The sequence below is a fragment of the Mus musculus genome, chromosome X (assembly GCF_000001635.26).
Source record: "Mus musculus strain C57BL/6J chromosome X, GRCm38.p6 C57BL/6J".
Taxonomy (NCBI): domain Eukaryota; kingdom Metazoa; phylum Chordata; class Mammalia; order Rodentia; family Muridae; genus Mus; species Mus musculus.
Genome location: NC_000086.7, coordinates 25,864,931 through 25,877,906, shown reverse-complemented (window position 1 = coordinate 25,877,906; position 12,976 = coordinate 25,864,931).

The window sequence follows — 12,976 nt, the reverse complement described above, 5'->3', positions numbered from 1 at the left end:
CTCAAGAAGCTGAAGGAGCCTTATCTGGCATCAATGGGAGAAGAGGCCCTTGGTCCTGTGAAGGTTTGCTGTCCCAGTGTAGAGGAATGCTAGGGCAGTGAGGCAGGAGTAGATAGGTCAGAGGGGAGCACCCTCATGGAAGTAGGGTAAAGGGAGTTGAAAAAGATTATTTGCAGAGGGGAAATCTGGAAAGAGATAACATTTGAAATTTAAGTGAATAAAATATCCAATTTTTAAGAAAATTAGAACGACACAAAAAGACACTGTCTCCACACCGGTTTAAGCATTTTAAATCCAGTCTGCTTATCATAGGTTTACTTCGCTCTGTGTCCATGTCATAGGAACACCTTTTGATTGTAGGACATTTGAGGTATCATTTTTTTCTTGACAGGTTGAAAAACAATAGTTATTATAAGTTGAGGGCAAATAGAAGCCAGCAAAGGTCTTAGTTATCCTAGATTTAAGTGGGACAATTCCAAATGGAATTATATTTCTATTAGCATGAGTATAGTTAATATTATTTTTATGAGACAGGGTCTTATGTATATCAGAGTAGGCTTCAAACTAACTATGGAGCTTAAGATGAACTTCGCTTCTGCTCCTGGTCCCCCCCTTCACAGTTCCTCATCACATTCCTCCTCCCCCTTGCCCCTCTTCCAAGAGGATGCTCTCACACATATACTGGACCTTCACCCTCCATGGGGTCTCAAGTCACTTGAAGATTAGGCACATATTCTCCCAGTAAGGCCAGACTAGGCAATCCTATGCTATATGTGTGTCAGCGTACTCCAGCCAGCTCTGGCATGCTGCCTTGCTGGTGGCTCTGTGTCTGGGAGCTTCTAGGCATCCTTATTATTTGATAATACTAGTATTCCTATGGGGTCACTCTTCCCTTCAGCTTCTTCCATCCTGCCTCTAATTCCACCTTAAGGGCCTCGACTTCAGTCCAATTTCTAGGTATAAGTATCTGCAACTGAATCATTCAGCTGCTTTTTGGGCCTCTAGGAAGCCAAAAAATGCTAGGCTCCTGTCTGTCAGCACACCATTGCATCAGTAATAATGTCAGTTCTTTGAGCCGGCCCTTGAGAGGAATTCCAAGTTGGGTCTTTACTGGACCACCTTTCCCTTCATCTCTTCTCCATTTTTGTACTTTTACACAGGAACAATTCTGGGTCAGAAGTTTTAACTTTGTTTTGGTAACCGCATTCCACTATCTGAAGCCCTGTCTATCTACTGGAGGTGGATGCTATTTAAGTTCACTTTCCCCACTGTTGAGCATATCACTAATTCCTGAGAGTCTTAACTCCAAGGTCCATGGTACTTTCTAGAGTTCCATGGTACCTCAACCCCACCCTGAAACCTGCATATTTCCACTCATTCTTCTACCACTCTGGGCTTCTTTCCTGTCCCAACTAACTGATCCTCTTCCCATTTCTGTTCCATCTCCCCACTCACAACCAGGTTCCTCCTTCCCCCTGACTCCTATGATTATTTTCTTCACCCTCAAATGTTACTGAAGTATCCTCACTTGTGCCTTTCTGTTGTTAAATTTCTTAAGTTCAGTAGGTTGTATCCTAGGTATTCTGTACTTTTTGGCTAATATCCACTTATTAGTGAGCACATACAATGAGTGTCCTTTTGTGTCTGAGATACTTAACTCATGATGATAATTTCCAGTTCTAACCATTTGCCTGAAAAACACATGATTTCCTCATTATTAATAGCTGAATAATATTCCATTATGTAAAGAAACCACATTTTCTGTCTCTACTCTTCTATTAAGGGACATCTGGGTTGTTTCCAGTTATTACATGTAAGGCTACTATGAACATAGTGGAGCACATGGCCCTTTGGAATGATGGGGCATATTTTGGATATATGCCCAAATTAGTCGAGCTGATTCTTCAGGTAGAACTATTTCCAATTTTCTGAAGAATAGCCAGATTGTTTCCCATAGTGGTTGTACCAACCTGCAATCCCACCAGCAGTAAGGGAGTGTTCCTCGGGTTCTACATACTCACCAGCATGTGCTGTCACATGAGCTCTTGTTCTTAGGCATTCTGTTTGGTTTAGGGTGGAATCTCAGGGTTATTTTGATTTGCAGTCCCATATAACTAAGAACTTTGAACATTTCTTTAAGTGCGACTTTGACTCCATTCAGAAATACATCAAGACTATCATCCATGATGATCAAGTAGGCTTCATCCCAGGGATGTGAGGATGGCTCAATATATGAAAACCAATCCACATAATCCACCATATCAACAAATTGAAAGAAAATATTCACATGATCATCTCATAATATGATGAAAAGGCCTTCAACAAAATTCACCACCCCTTCATGTCAAAAGTTTGAGATCAGGGATATAAGGCACATACATAAACATAATCAAAGCAGTATATGGAAAGCCAATGGACAACATAAAATTAAATGTAGAGAAACTTAAAACAGTTCCACTAAATTGGAGACAAGTGAATGCACCCCACTCTCTCACTATTTATTTAATATAGTATTAAACGTTCTACCCAGAGCAATAAGTTAACTGATGGAGTTCAAAGAGATACAAAGTAGAAAGGAAGAGGTCAATGTATCACTATTTGCAGATGATATTATAGTAAACATAAGCAAGCTGATAAACACCTCCAGCAAAACAGCTGAATATAAAGTTATTTCGAAAATAATACATAGCCTGCCCTCCTTTGATAAATGATAAATGGGCCAACAAATAAATTAGGAAATCAACTCTTTACAATATACACAAACAATATATAATATCTTTGTGTAACTCTAATCAAGCATGTATAAGGACTTAAATGAGAAGAACTTCAATTCTCTGAAGAAAGAAACTGATGAACATATCAGAAATGGAAAGATCTTCAATGATCATGGGGCAGTAGGACTAACATATTGAAAATGATCATCTGACCAAAAGCAATTTATAGATTTAATTCAATCCTTATCAAAATTCTAACACAATTCTTTCCAGACAGTGAAAGTACAATTCTAAGATTCATACAGATTAAAAAAAAAAAAAAAGGATAGCTAAAACAATCTTAACCAATAAAAGAACTTCCAGAGGTACCACCATACCTGTCCTTGATTTATAATACAGAGAAATAATATTAAAAGCTGCATTCTATTACTATAGGAACAAACTGGTGGATCAATTAAATTGAATGGACGATCCTGAGATGGCCCCACAAACCTATGTACATTTGATTTTTGACAAAGAATATAAAAGAATACATGGAAAAAGGAGGCACCTTCAACAAATACTGCTGGTCTAACTGGATGTCTGCATGTAGAAGAATGCAAATAGATCCACATATATCATGCACAAAACATAAGTACAAATCGACCAAAGACCTCAACATTAATCAGATACACTAAATCTCATAGAAGAGGTAGTGGGAAATAGGTTCTACACATTGGTACAGGAAACAAGTTCCTGAACAGAACACCAATACTTCAGGCTCTAAGATCAAGAACTGATAAACGGGACCTCATGAAACTGGAAAGCTTCTGTAAACCAAAGGACATAGCCCATAGTACAAATCAGCAACCTACACATTATGAAAAATTTTCACTTAACGGACATCCCATAGAGGACTAATGTCCAAAATTTACCAAAAACTCAAGAAGTTAACCTCCAAAAAACTAAATAACCTAGGTGAAAAATTAGGTACAGATAATTCACAGCAGAAGAATCTTAAATGGCCAAGAAGCACTTAAAGAAATGTTCAATATGCTTTGTCATTAGGGAAATGCAAATCAAACCATCTCTGAGATTCTATCATACTATAGTCATATTGACTATCATCACTAATTCAATTGGTAATACATGTTAGTGAGGATGTGGATCAAGGGGAACATACCTCAATTGCTGGTGGAACTGCAAACTTCTGCATAAACATTTGAAATCAATTTGGTGTTTCTTAGAAAACTGTATATATTATTTTCAAGTTCTATTCAAGAGCCAGCTATACCACTCCTGTGCATATACCCAAAACATACTCCACTGTCCCCAAAAGGACACTTGCTCAACCATGCTCATATCTTTATTCATAATAGCCAGAAACTGGAAACAGCCTAGATGTCCCTCAACTGACAAATGGATAAAGAAAATGTGACACATCTACACAGTGGAGTACTATAGAGCTATTAAAAACAAACACATCATGGATTTTGTAGGAAAATAGATGGAATGGAGAATATCATACTGAGCTAGTTAACCCAGACCCCAAAGAACATGTATGGCATGTAGTCACTTATAAGTTGAAATTAGTCTTAAAAGACAGGATAAAATTGCTGTACTCCACAGACCCAAGGAAGCTAAACAAGAAGAAAGGACAAAGTGAGGATGCTTGAATCTCACTTAAAAAGAAATCATGGGCAGCAGATGGGCAAAATTAAGTGAGTGAGAGAAAGAATGGGTAATGACATGGCAGTGTTCAGAATCCAGTGTGAGTAGGGGCATGGTAGATTTCTAGATGACCGTGAGAATGAAGGGAAAACTGAAACTTGCAGGGGTATAGAGTGTAGGGGTGTGGCATGTTGAGGATGAGACTGAGACCTGGGAAAAGGAAGGTACTTAAATATCGAAGTGGATGATCTTAACTATAACTTACAATATTGTGCTATGGAATCTGAATGGTCCACCTCTTGTGTCTATGTAGGAACTCCAGTGAAGCTATCGTCACACCAACATATTTTCAAACTTTGGAACTAAAATTTATTCTGTCTGTGAGAAATACATTGACAAGGGATAGAAAAAACACTAATGCAATGGCAAAGCAATAACTGCCCAAACTAGAGACCCATCCCATGTGCAACAACCAATCCCTGACAGCATTAATGATACAGTGATAGGACTGCAGACGGAAGCATGTTGACCTCTAGGAGGCTCAACTCAGCAGCTGACTGAGACAGACACAGACACCCACAGCCAAATATTGAATGGAGCTTGGGTCTCTTATGGTAGAGTTCGGCAGAAAATTGAGGGCCCCAAGGGGGATAAGAACTCCAGAGGAATACCAACACAATCAAAAAACTTGGATCACTGAGGCTCTCAAATGCTGAACTAGCAACAAAGGAGCATACACAGGCTGAACCTGGGGCTCACACACATTTGTTGCAGAGTCCAGGTCCAACATCAGTATAGATTCCATGGTGTTTATTGCAAGAAAAATCAGTGATATTATCGTAGACTCAGAGGGAAGAAGAGATCATGCCAATAAATTTCTTCTCCAATGGCAGGATGGATCATTGACATCAATTGCGAATGTGGTGTCAAAAAGGGTATTTAATTAATATGATCTGCATTGAGGGCTGCATACATGCATCAAGGAATTCACTATAGTTACTTGTGGCAGGTAGGATCTCAATAATACCAATGTACACCATCTTTTTTGCTGGTAAAAGCAGGTATTATTGATATCATTATAGCTTCCAGTTGTAAGTAGGATCACACACATCTCTGAAGTGGAACTCAGAACACTCCACATGAAGTAGGTAGCATTACTGTCCATGAACTTCAAGATAGATTCTTCTGGCAGTAGGGCTCACAGACATCACCAAGCTCTTGAGAGCAAAAACTGACTAGGGATATCAACATGGTTACCACAGGCAGCAGGATTAAGTGACATCAAGATATTTTCCTATGCAACTGAGATCAATGATATAATCAATAGGGTCCAAACTGACAGCAAGTATCCCTAATCTTCCTGTGGCTAATGGCAGCCATCATCTGAGATGAACCATGTTGTTTGTTGCCAGGAGGTATCATTGGCATGTACACAGTTTCAGAGGACATATAAGACCATAGACAGTAATGTCCACTCTAGTGGCAGGATAGACCTTTGACATCAAATTGGTTAGAGCTGGCAGTACACATCATATACCTAACATGGTGTCAGATGGCAGAAGTGTGGATTGATGATATCAGTATATATTTTGTTGGCATTTGTAGTAGCTTGTATTAATGTTCCAAGTGGCAGCAGAGAACATGGACATCCTGGATGATCCTAGATGATCCTGGTATCAAGGATTTTGGACATACAACAATGGTATCTTTTCCCACATTATAACAATGAAATCAATATAACATATCTTAGAACACTTCACAAGATGACCTCAAGCAGCAGTATTGACCTTAAAGTTCAGAATAGACTCTGGTTCCCACAGGGCTCCTTGATATGAACAATTCCATCAAAAGCATCACAGACGATACATTTCAATATGGATGCTAGTGCCATCATTGTTTATGGACATCAAAATACTTTCTAACAGCACTTTGAATTATTGATATTAATATGGTACTGATTTGCAAAAGGGGTCACTGAAATCAAGGTTGCCTGTGGTAGCACATATCTTGGGGGGAAAAAACATGGTTACTGTTTCCAGGTGTATCTTTGACATCAGCATAGATTCAGAACCTGGGAATAGTATTAATATAAGCGTCTTCTCCATTGCCAGGATGGATGAAAGATACTGTGATCAGTTCTTCTGGTTTCAGTAAAGAGCATATAAATTATTAAAAAAAAAACCAGGAGGGGCTATATGCATAAATCATGGACATTTCATAGATTCCTGGGCCCCATAATATCTTGAGAGGTACAATAATCACTGTCGTGATTACTGATGTCAGAAGGCAGTCAGGTACCAGGCATGAAAAACATAACTGATTGTAACACAGTACACTTAAGTAAACATGACTTAGGCAACAGTATTTACCAAGAATTTCAAGACAGAGTCTTCTAGCAGTAGGGATAATAAATTTTAGCAAGATCTTCATAGGCAGCACAGTCTATAGATATGAACAGAGTTACATGTAGCACTATGGATGGCTATCATCATAATTTTACTATAGGTAGTTGGGAATCACTGATATCATCATGGTCCAAAGTGGCAGCACAAATCTCTATTATGATGTTTGCTATTAGGGGTAAGAATTATAGATATAGTATGGTGTCTGATGACAAGTGTATCACTGATATTGAAAAGATTCAATTATGGACATAAATCTTTTCTCTGGTGGCAGGAGACATCAATTACATCAAATCTCTTCTTGCAACAGCAAGGATATAACCCAAAACAAGGTCTACAAAAAGAAAATACATTCATGTATCAGATATATCAGCACAGTTGTCAGCAGCAGGTAAGCTCTCAGACATCAAGCTTATCCCCAATGCCAGCTCAGAACATTCACCTCAATATATAACTTTGTACATCAATATGAACCTTGGAATTCTGTCTGTTCTCATGCAGCAAAACAGATCATTGACATCAATAGGGTCTTCCAAGGAATAGAAACTATGGATACTATCATGTTTCCTGGGTTCAGCATATAGCAGTGACAGCAACATCGGTTCAGGTTATAAGTCACATCAGAGGCTTGAAACAAGTTTCCAATAAAAAAACACACTACTAACCTCATTGGGATCTTGGGCAGAAGTTCTGACCATGCATTTCATAATTGATGCTTTTGTCCACAGTGATCATAGACATTACCAAGATCTTCAGAGTCAGCACATGTGGTTACAAATGGTACAATGGGAGAGTAAAATCAACATATTTATCTTAGCAAATAGGACAATTGGTATCACAATCTGGTCCAAAGTGTCAGTAGGTATCATTAACATCCTGGTTGCCTCTGGCATCAAAGTTCTTGGATATACCATGGCGTCTATTGCCAGGAAGAATCAGAACATCGTGATTGTTTCAGAGAGCAAGGAGAACCATGAACAGAAATCACATCTATAGTGTCAGAATGGAGCATTGACTTCAAAATTATCACAGCTAAGAGTATATATATCTCATAAAGGACATTCCCATAGGTGAGAGAAGCATGCATCACTGACATCAGTATAGATTCCAATGACAGATGGAATCATTCATATTAATGTGGCCCTAAATGGGAGAAAGGATCAATGACAACATTGTTGCTTGTGGTATCAAAGAGTATAGACAGATCGATTTGTCTTCCAAAGATGTATATATTAGTGAACGCATGGTCCAGAGCAGGGGCTACATGCATACATCAGGGATATCAAAAGAATTTCCTGTGGCCAATAGGATCTCAGATATCAATGTGATCTCCAGTGCACCTCAGATCCTGTACCTCAATATGATAACCAGTGTCAATATGGACCATAAAATATGGAATTACCTTAAACAGCAGCAGAGATCATCCTTATGATCAGGGTTTCCATCAATTGCAGTAATAGAAACAATGGAATCCATCATGATTGCTGGTCAAAACATTCATTACCCACATCAACAAAGTTTCAGGTTTCAAGTACCAACCCAGGTGTCAAAAATATCTCCAGTAGCAGCACACAGCACTTAACTCATTATGACATTAGGCAGCAATATTGATCATGAACTTTACAATAGACTCTTTGACTAAATGATCATAGACAGGACAGAATTCAAAGTCTGACTCTTCAAAGTCAAGACTATCTATGAATCTCAACATGTTTACCAGATGCTTTATCGATAAGTAATGTCAATACTTTTAACTTGGCATTTGGGAAGTTGGGATCTCTGATGTCATTACCTGTTCCAAAGAGGCAGTAACAATCCCTCAGGACCTGGTTGCCAGTGGCAGCTTAGAACTGGTATATAGCACCTCGTTTGTTGTCAGGAAGTATCAAGGCCATCAAAATATTTAAGAGGACATGAATGACTATGTACATAATCCTCTTCTCTGATGACAGGATGGATCTTTGACATAAAAATTGTTGCAGCTGAAAGCATACTTCTCATAAATAACAGCAGAAAAATTTGGATAGCTGATATCAGTAGAGATTCTATAGGCAGTTGGAGACGCTCATATTTATGTTGCCCCATAAGTTAGCAGAGATTAATGTGATCACAGCTGCATGAGGCCTGAAATGTCATGAATATAAAAATGGTATCTTTTGTCACTATGTGTCCTCAGTGTAACAGAATATGAAACTGAACATGACATGGAGAAACAGTAAGACCTAAATTTTCACCTTATGTTCAGATGGTCTCAGAGATCCTGGACATTAACAGTCTCATCAGAAGCATCATGGACTGTGGGTTTAAACAAGGCCACTGAAGGCAGCATAATGGATATCATCATATTTTCTGTAGGCACTTTGAATGAGTGACATTAATATAGTTCTCAGTGGTATCATGGATCACTAATGACAAGGTGGCCAATGACAGCATGTAACGAAGGCCATACAATGGAATCTTGCCATTTATATGTCAATGGCATTAGCATATATTAAAATGGAAGAAAAATTATGATCATACACCTCTTATCAGGTGGCACTATTTATCTTGACAGCGCAATTCCAGGGGCAGTAACAACCATGTATATTACATGGTTGATAACAGGCAGGAAGATCAACAGAATTTCTTATGGAAGATAGAATCTCAGACATCAATCTGATCTACTGTGTCACCTCAGAACACTTACCTCAACATGACCTCTACCATCAACATGAACATTGTAAGTCAGCAGGATCTCAAACAATAGGAGAGATTATGGCCATCAACGGGTATTTCATCAGCAATAGAAAAAAGTGGATTCCATCATTATTGCTTGTCACAGCATGCAGCACTCACATCAAGGTATTTTCAGGTTTCAGTTAGGATTACAGGCATCAAACTAGTCTCCAGTAACAGCGAACAGTACTTACCTCATTAGGAACTTAGGCAGCAATACTTACAATGGACTTTACAACAGATTCTTATGGTTGATTTATCATAGACATCATGTAGCTTTTCAATGACCACACAGACTATGGGGGTCAAAATAGTTACCAGTGACAGCATGAATTAGTAACGTCAATATATTTTTCTTCGTAGTCAGGATCACAGATATCATCAATATTGTCCAAAGTGGGAGTAGAAAACACGCCTAATCGGTTTGTCTATGGCAGCAGGGATCTCTTATATAACATAGTGTCCATTGCCAGTAAGTACAAGGGACATAAAAATACTTTCAGAGGGTTTCATGTAAACAAATCTCTTTTCCAGTTGCCAGGTGCATCGTTACATCAAATTGCTTATGAATGGCAAGACACTTCTGAGATTTTATACAGAATAGATAACAGTCATCAGTAGTAATTCCATTGGCAGTTAATGAAAGTCAGAATTTGGGCTGAAGAGTCATCAGGGATCACTGACATATTTACTGCTAGAGGCCTGAAGTATCATGGACATACAGTGGTATCTGATGCAACTATATATATATATATATATATATATATATATATATATATACAGCATCATAACATAACTCAGAACATGTAACTCAACATGACCTAAGATAGCATTATTGAGTGAACTTCAATGAAGATTCTGACGGTCTCATGGATTCTTCACATTTACAGTCCCTTCAGGAGCAACACAGACAATGGATTTCAACATGGCTACTAGAGACAGGATGCATGATTCACATCATCCACATTTCTGTGGCACCTGTGCATTAGTGAAGTCAACATGGTTCCAGTGTCAACTAGGATCACTGACAATAATTTTGCTATTGCCAACAATATTCTCAGACAATACCATGGGGTCTGTTGCCAGGTATATATTAGTGACATCAGCATTGATTCAGAGGGCATAAAAAAATTAGGGTCATAAAACGCTTTTCCAGGAACAAGATAGATCACTGGCATCACTACCTCTTTTGGTGGTAGTAAGAATATTGTACATTTCATGGATGATAGCAGGTGCTACATGAAAATATCAGGGACATCAACAAAATTACCTGTGGCAGGTTGGATCTCAGGCATCAATCTGATCTCCAATGCTACATAAAACCCCTTACCTCAACATGACATCAAGTGTCAGTATGAATTTTGGAATTCAGTGTGTTCTCTAGAAAAAACACAGATCGTAGACATCACCAAGGTTTCCATAAGCAATAAGAATTGAGTTCATCATGATTTCTGGTTGCAGAATACAACACTGACCTCAACATAGCTTCAGGTTGCAAATATGTTCATTGGCATCAAACATGTGTCCAGTAGCAGCACACAGCACTTATATCATTATGACCTTAGGGACCAGTACTGACAATGAACTTCACAACACATTATTCTTGTTGAGTTACCACAGACATCACGACATCTTCAAAGACACTGACTGAGGATCTCAACATGGTTACCACTGGTAGCATGGATGAGTGACATCAATTTCCCAATTTCCTTGGCCAGTTTCCTTAGCATTTGGGATCACTGATACCAATTTGTTCTAAAGTGTTATTAGTGATCACTCACTGCCTGGTTGCCTGTGTGAGTAAGAATCTGAAATATACCATGGTATCAGTTGCCAGGGATATCAAGAGAATTTCAAAGGTAGATATGTCCATGTAAAGAAACTCCCCTAGTGGCACTTTGAATCATGATATCAAAATGTTTACAGGTAGAAGGATACTTGACATAAATTTGACAGAAGCATTGATAACAGACATCAACAATGATTCCATTGGCAGTAGGAGACAATGATATTAATGTGGTCCCATAAGACAGAAGGTATCACTGCCATGGCTGCTGGACGCCTGAAGTATTTGTAATAAGCAACAGTGTCCATTGCCACACTATATGTGACCTCCACATAATATATCTCAGAACATGTAATTCAACATGATGTGACGCAGCAGAATTTATCTAAAACTTCACATAAGACTCTGCTAGCCTCAGGGATCATTGACATTAACAATAATCCAAGAAGCATCATGGACTGTGTGTTTAAACATGGCTACTTGAGGCAGAATGGATGATTGATATCACCATAGTTTCTACAGGAACTATGTAATAGTGATATTAACATGGTAACCAGGGACAGCAGGGATCACTGGCAACCAAGTTGCAAATGGTAGCATGGACCTAGGGCAATCCCATGGGGTGTGTAGACAGTTATATATCAATGACATCAACCTCAATTCACAGGGCAGAATAAATCATTGTCATAATTGTCTTATTTAGTTGCAGGATAAATCACTGATATCCACATTATTTCAGGTGGCAGTAAGGATCTTGCACATTACATAGTCAACATCATGCAATGTATTCATGTATCAGTGACATCATCAGAATTTGTTGTGGCTGTTAGGATCTTAGATATCAATCTGATCTCCATTATTGAGAACACGTACCTCAATATAACCTATCATTTCACTATTGGCCTTTGAATTCATCAGGTTCTCAAGAAACAACACAGATCATAGCCATCACCAGGGTCTCAATTAGCAACAGGAATAAAATACCCCATCATGGTTGCTGAACATAGCGGCATCACTGATTTCAAAATAGCTTCATGTTTCCAGCAGGATCACAAGTATCAATATTTATCACATGTTAGATATTGTGAGCTACACACATACATGAGAAATACCAACTGATGATCCTGTTGCAGGTAGGTTTCCAGATTTTAATCTGATCTCCAGAACCAGATAAGAATACTTCCCTCAAAATAAACTTGGGCTTTATTGTGGACCTTGAGGTTCATTATATTTTCAAGCAGTAGCACAGATCATAGCCACCACTAGGGTTTCCATTAGCAATAGGAATAAAATCAAACTTGGACTCCATCAAAATTGCTGGTCACAGCATACATCACTGGCATCAACACAGTTTTTTTTTTTGTTACAGGTAGAATCATAATAATGAAAATACCATACATGTTTCACATCAGGAGCTACATGACTGCATCAGGGACATCAACAGAACTTCCTGTAGTGAGTAGGATCTCAGACATCAAATTTCTATTTAGTGTCAGATAACAACACTTACCTCAATATGGCATTGTGTATCAGCATTTACCTTGGCATTCAGCAGTTTCTCCAGAAGCCACACTGCTCATAACCATTACCAGGGTCTCCATTAGTAATAGGATCTTCATGTAATAGATTCCATTATGCTTGCTTATCACATGAAACAGCAATGATATCAGCATAGCTTCAGCATTCAGATGTGATCACTGACATCAAAG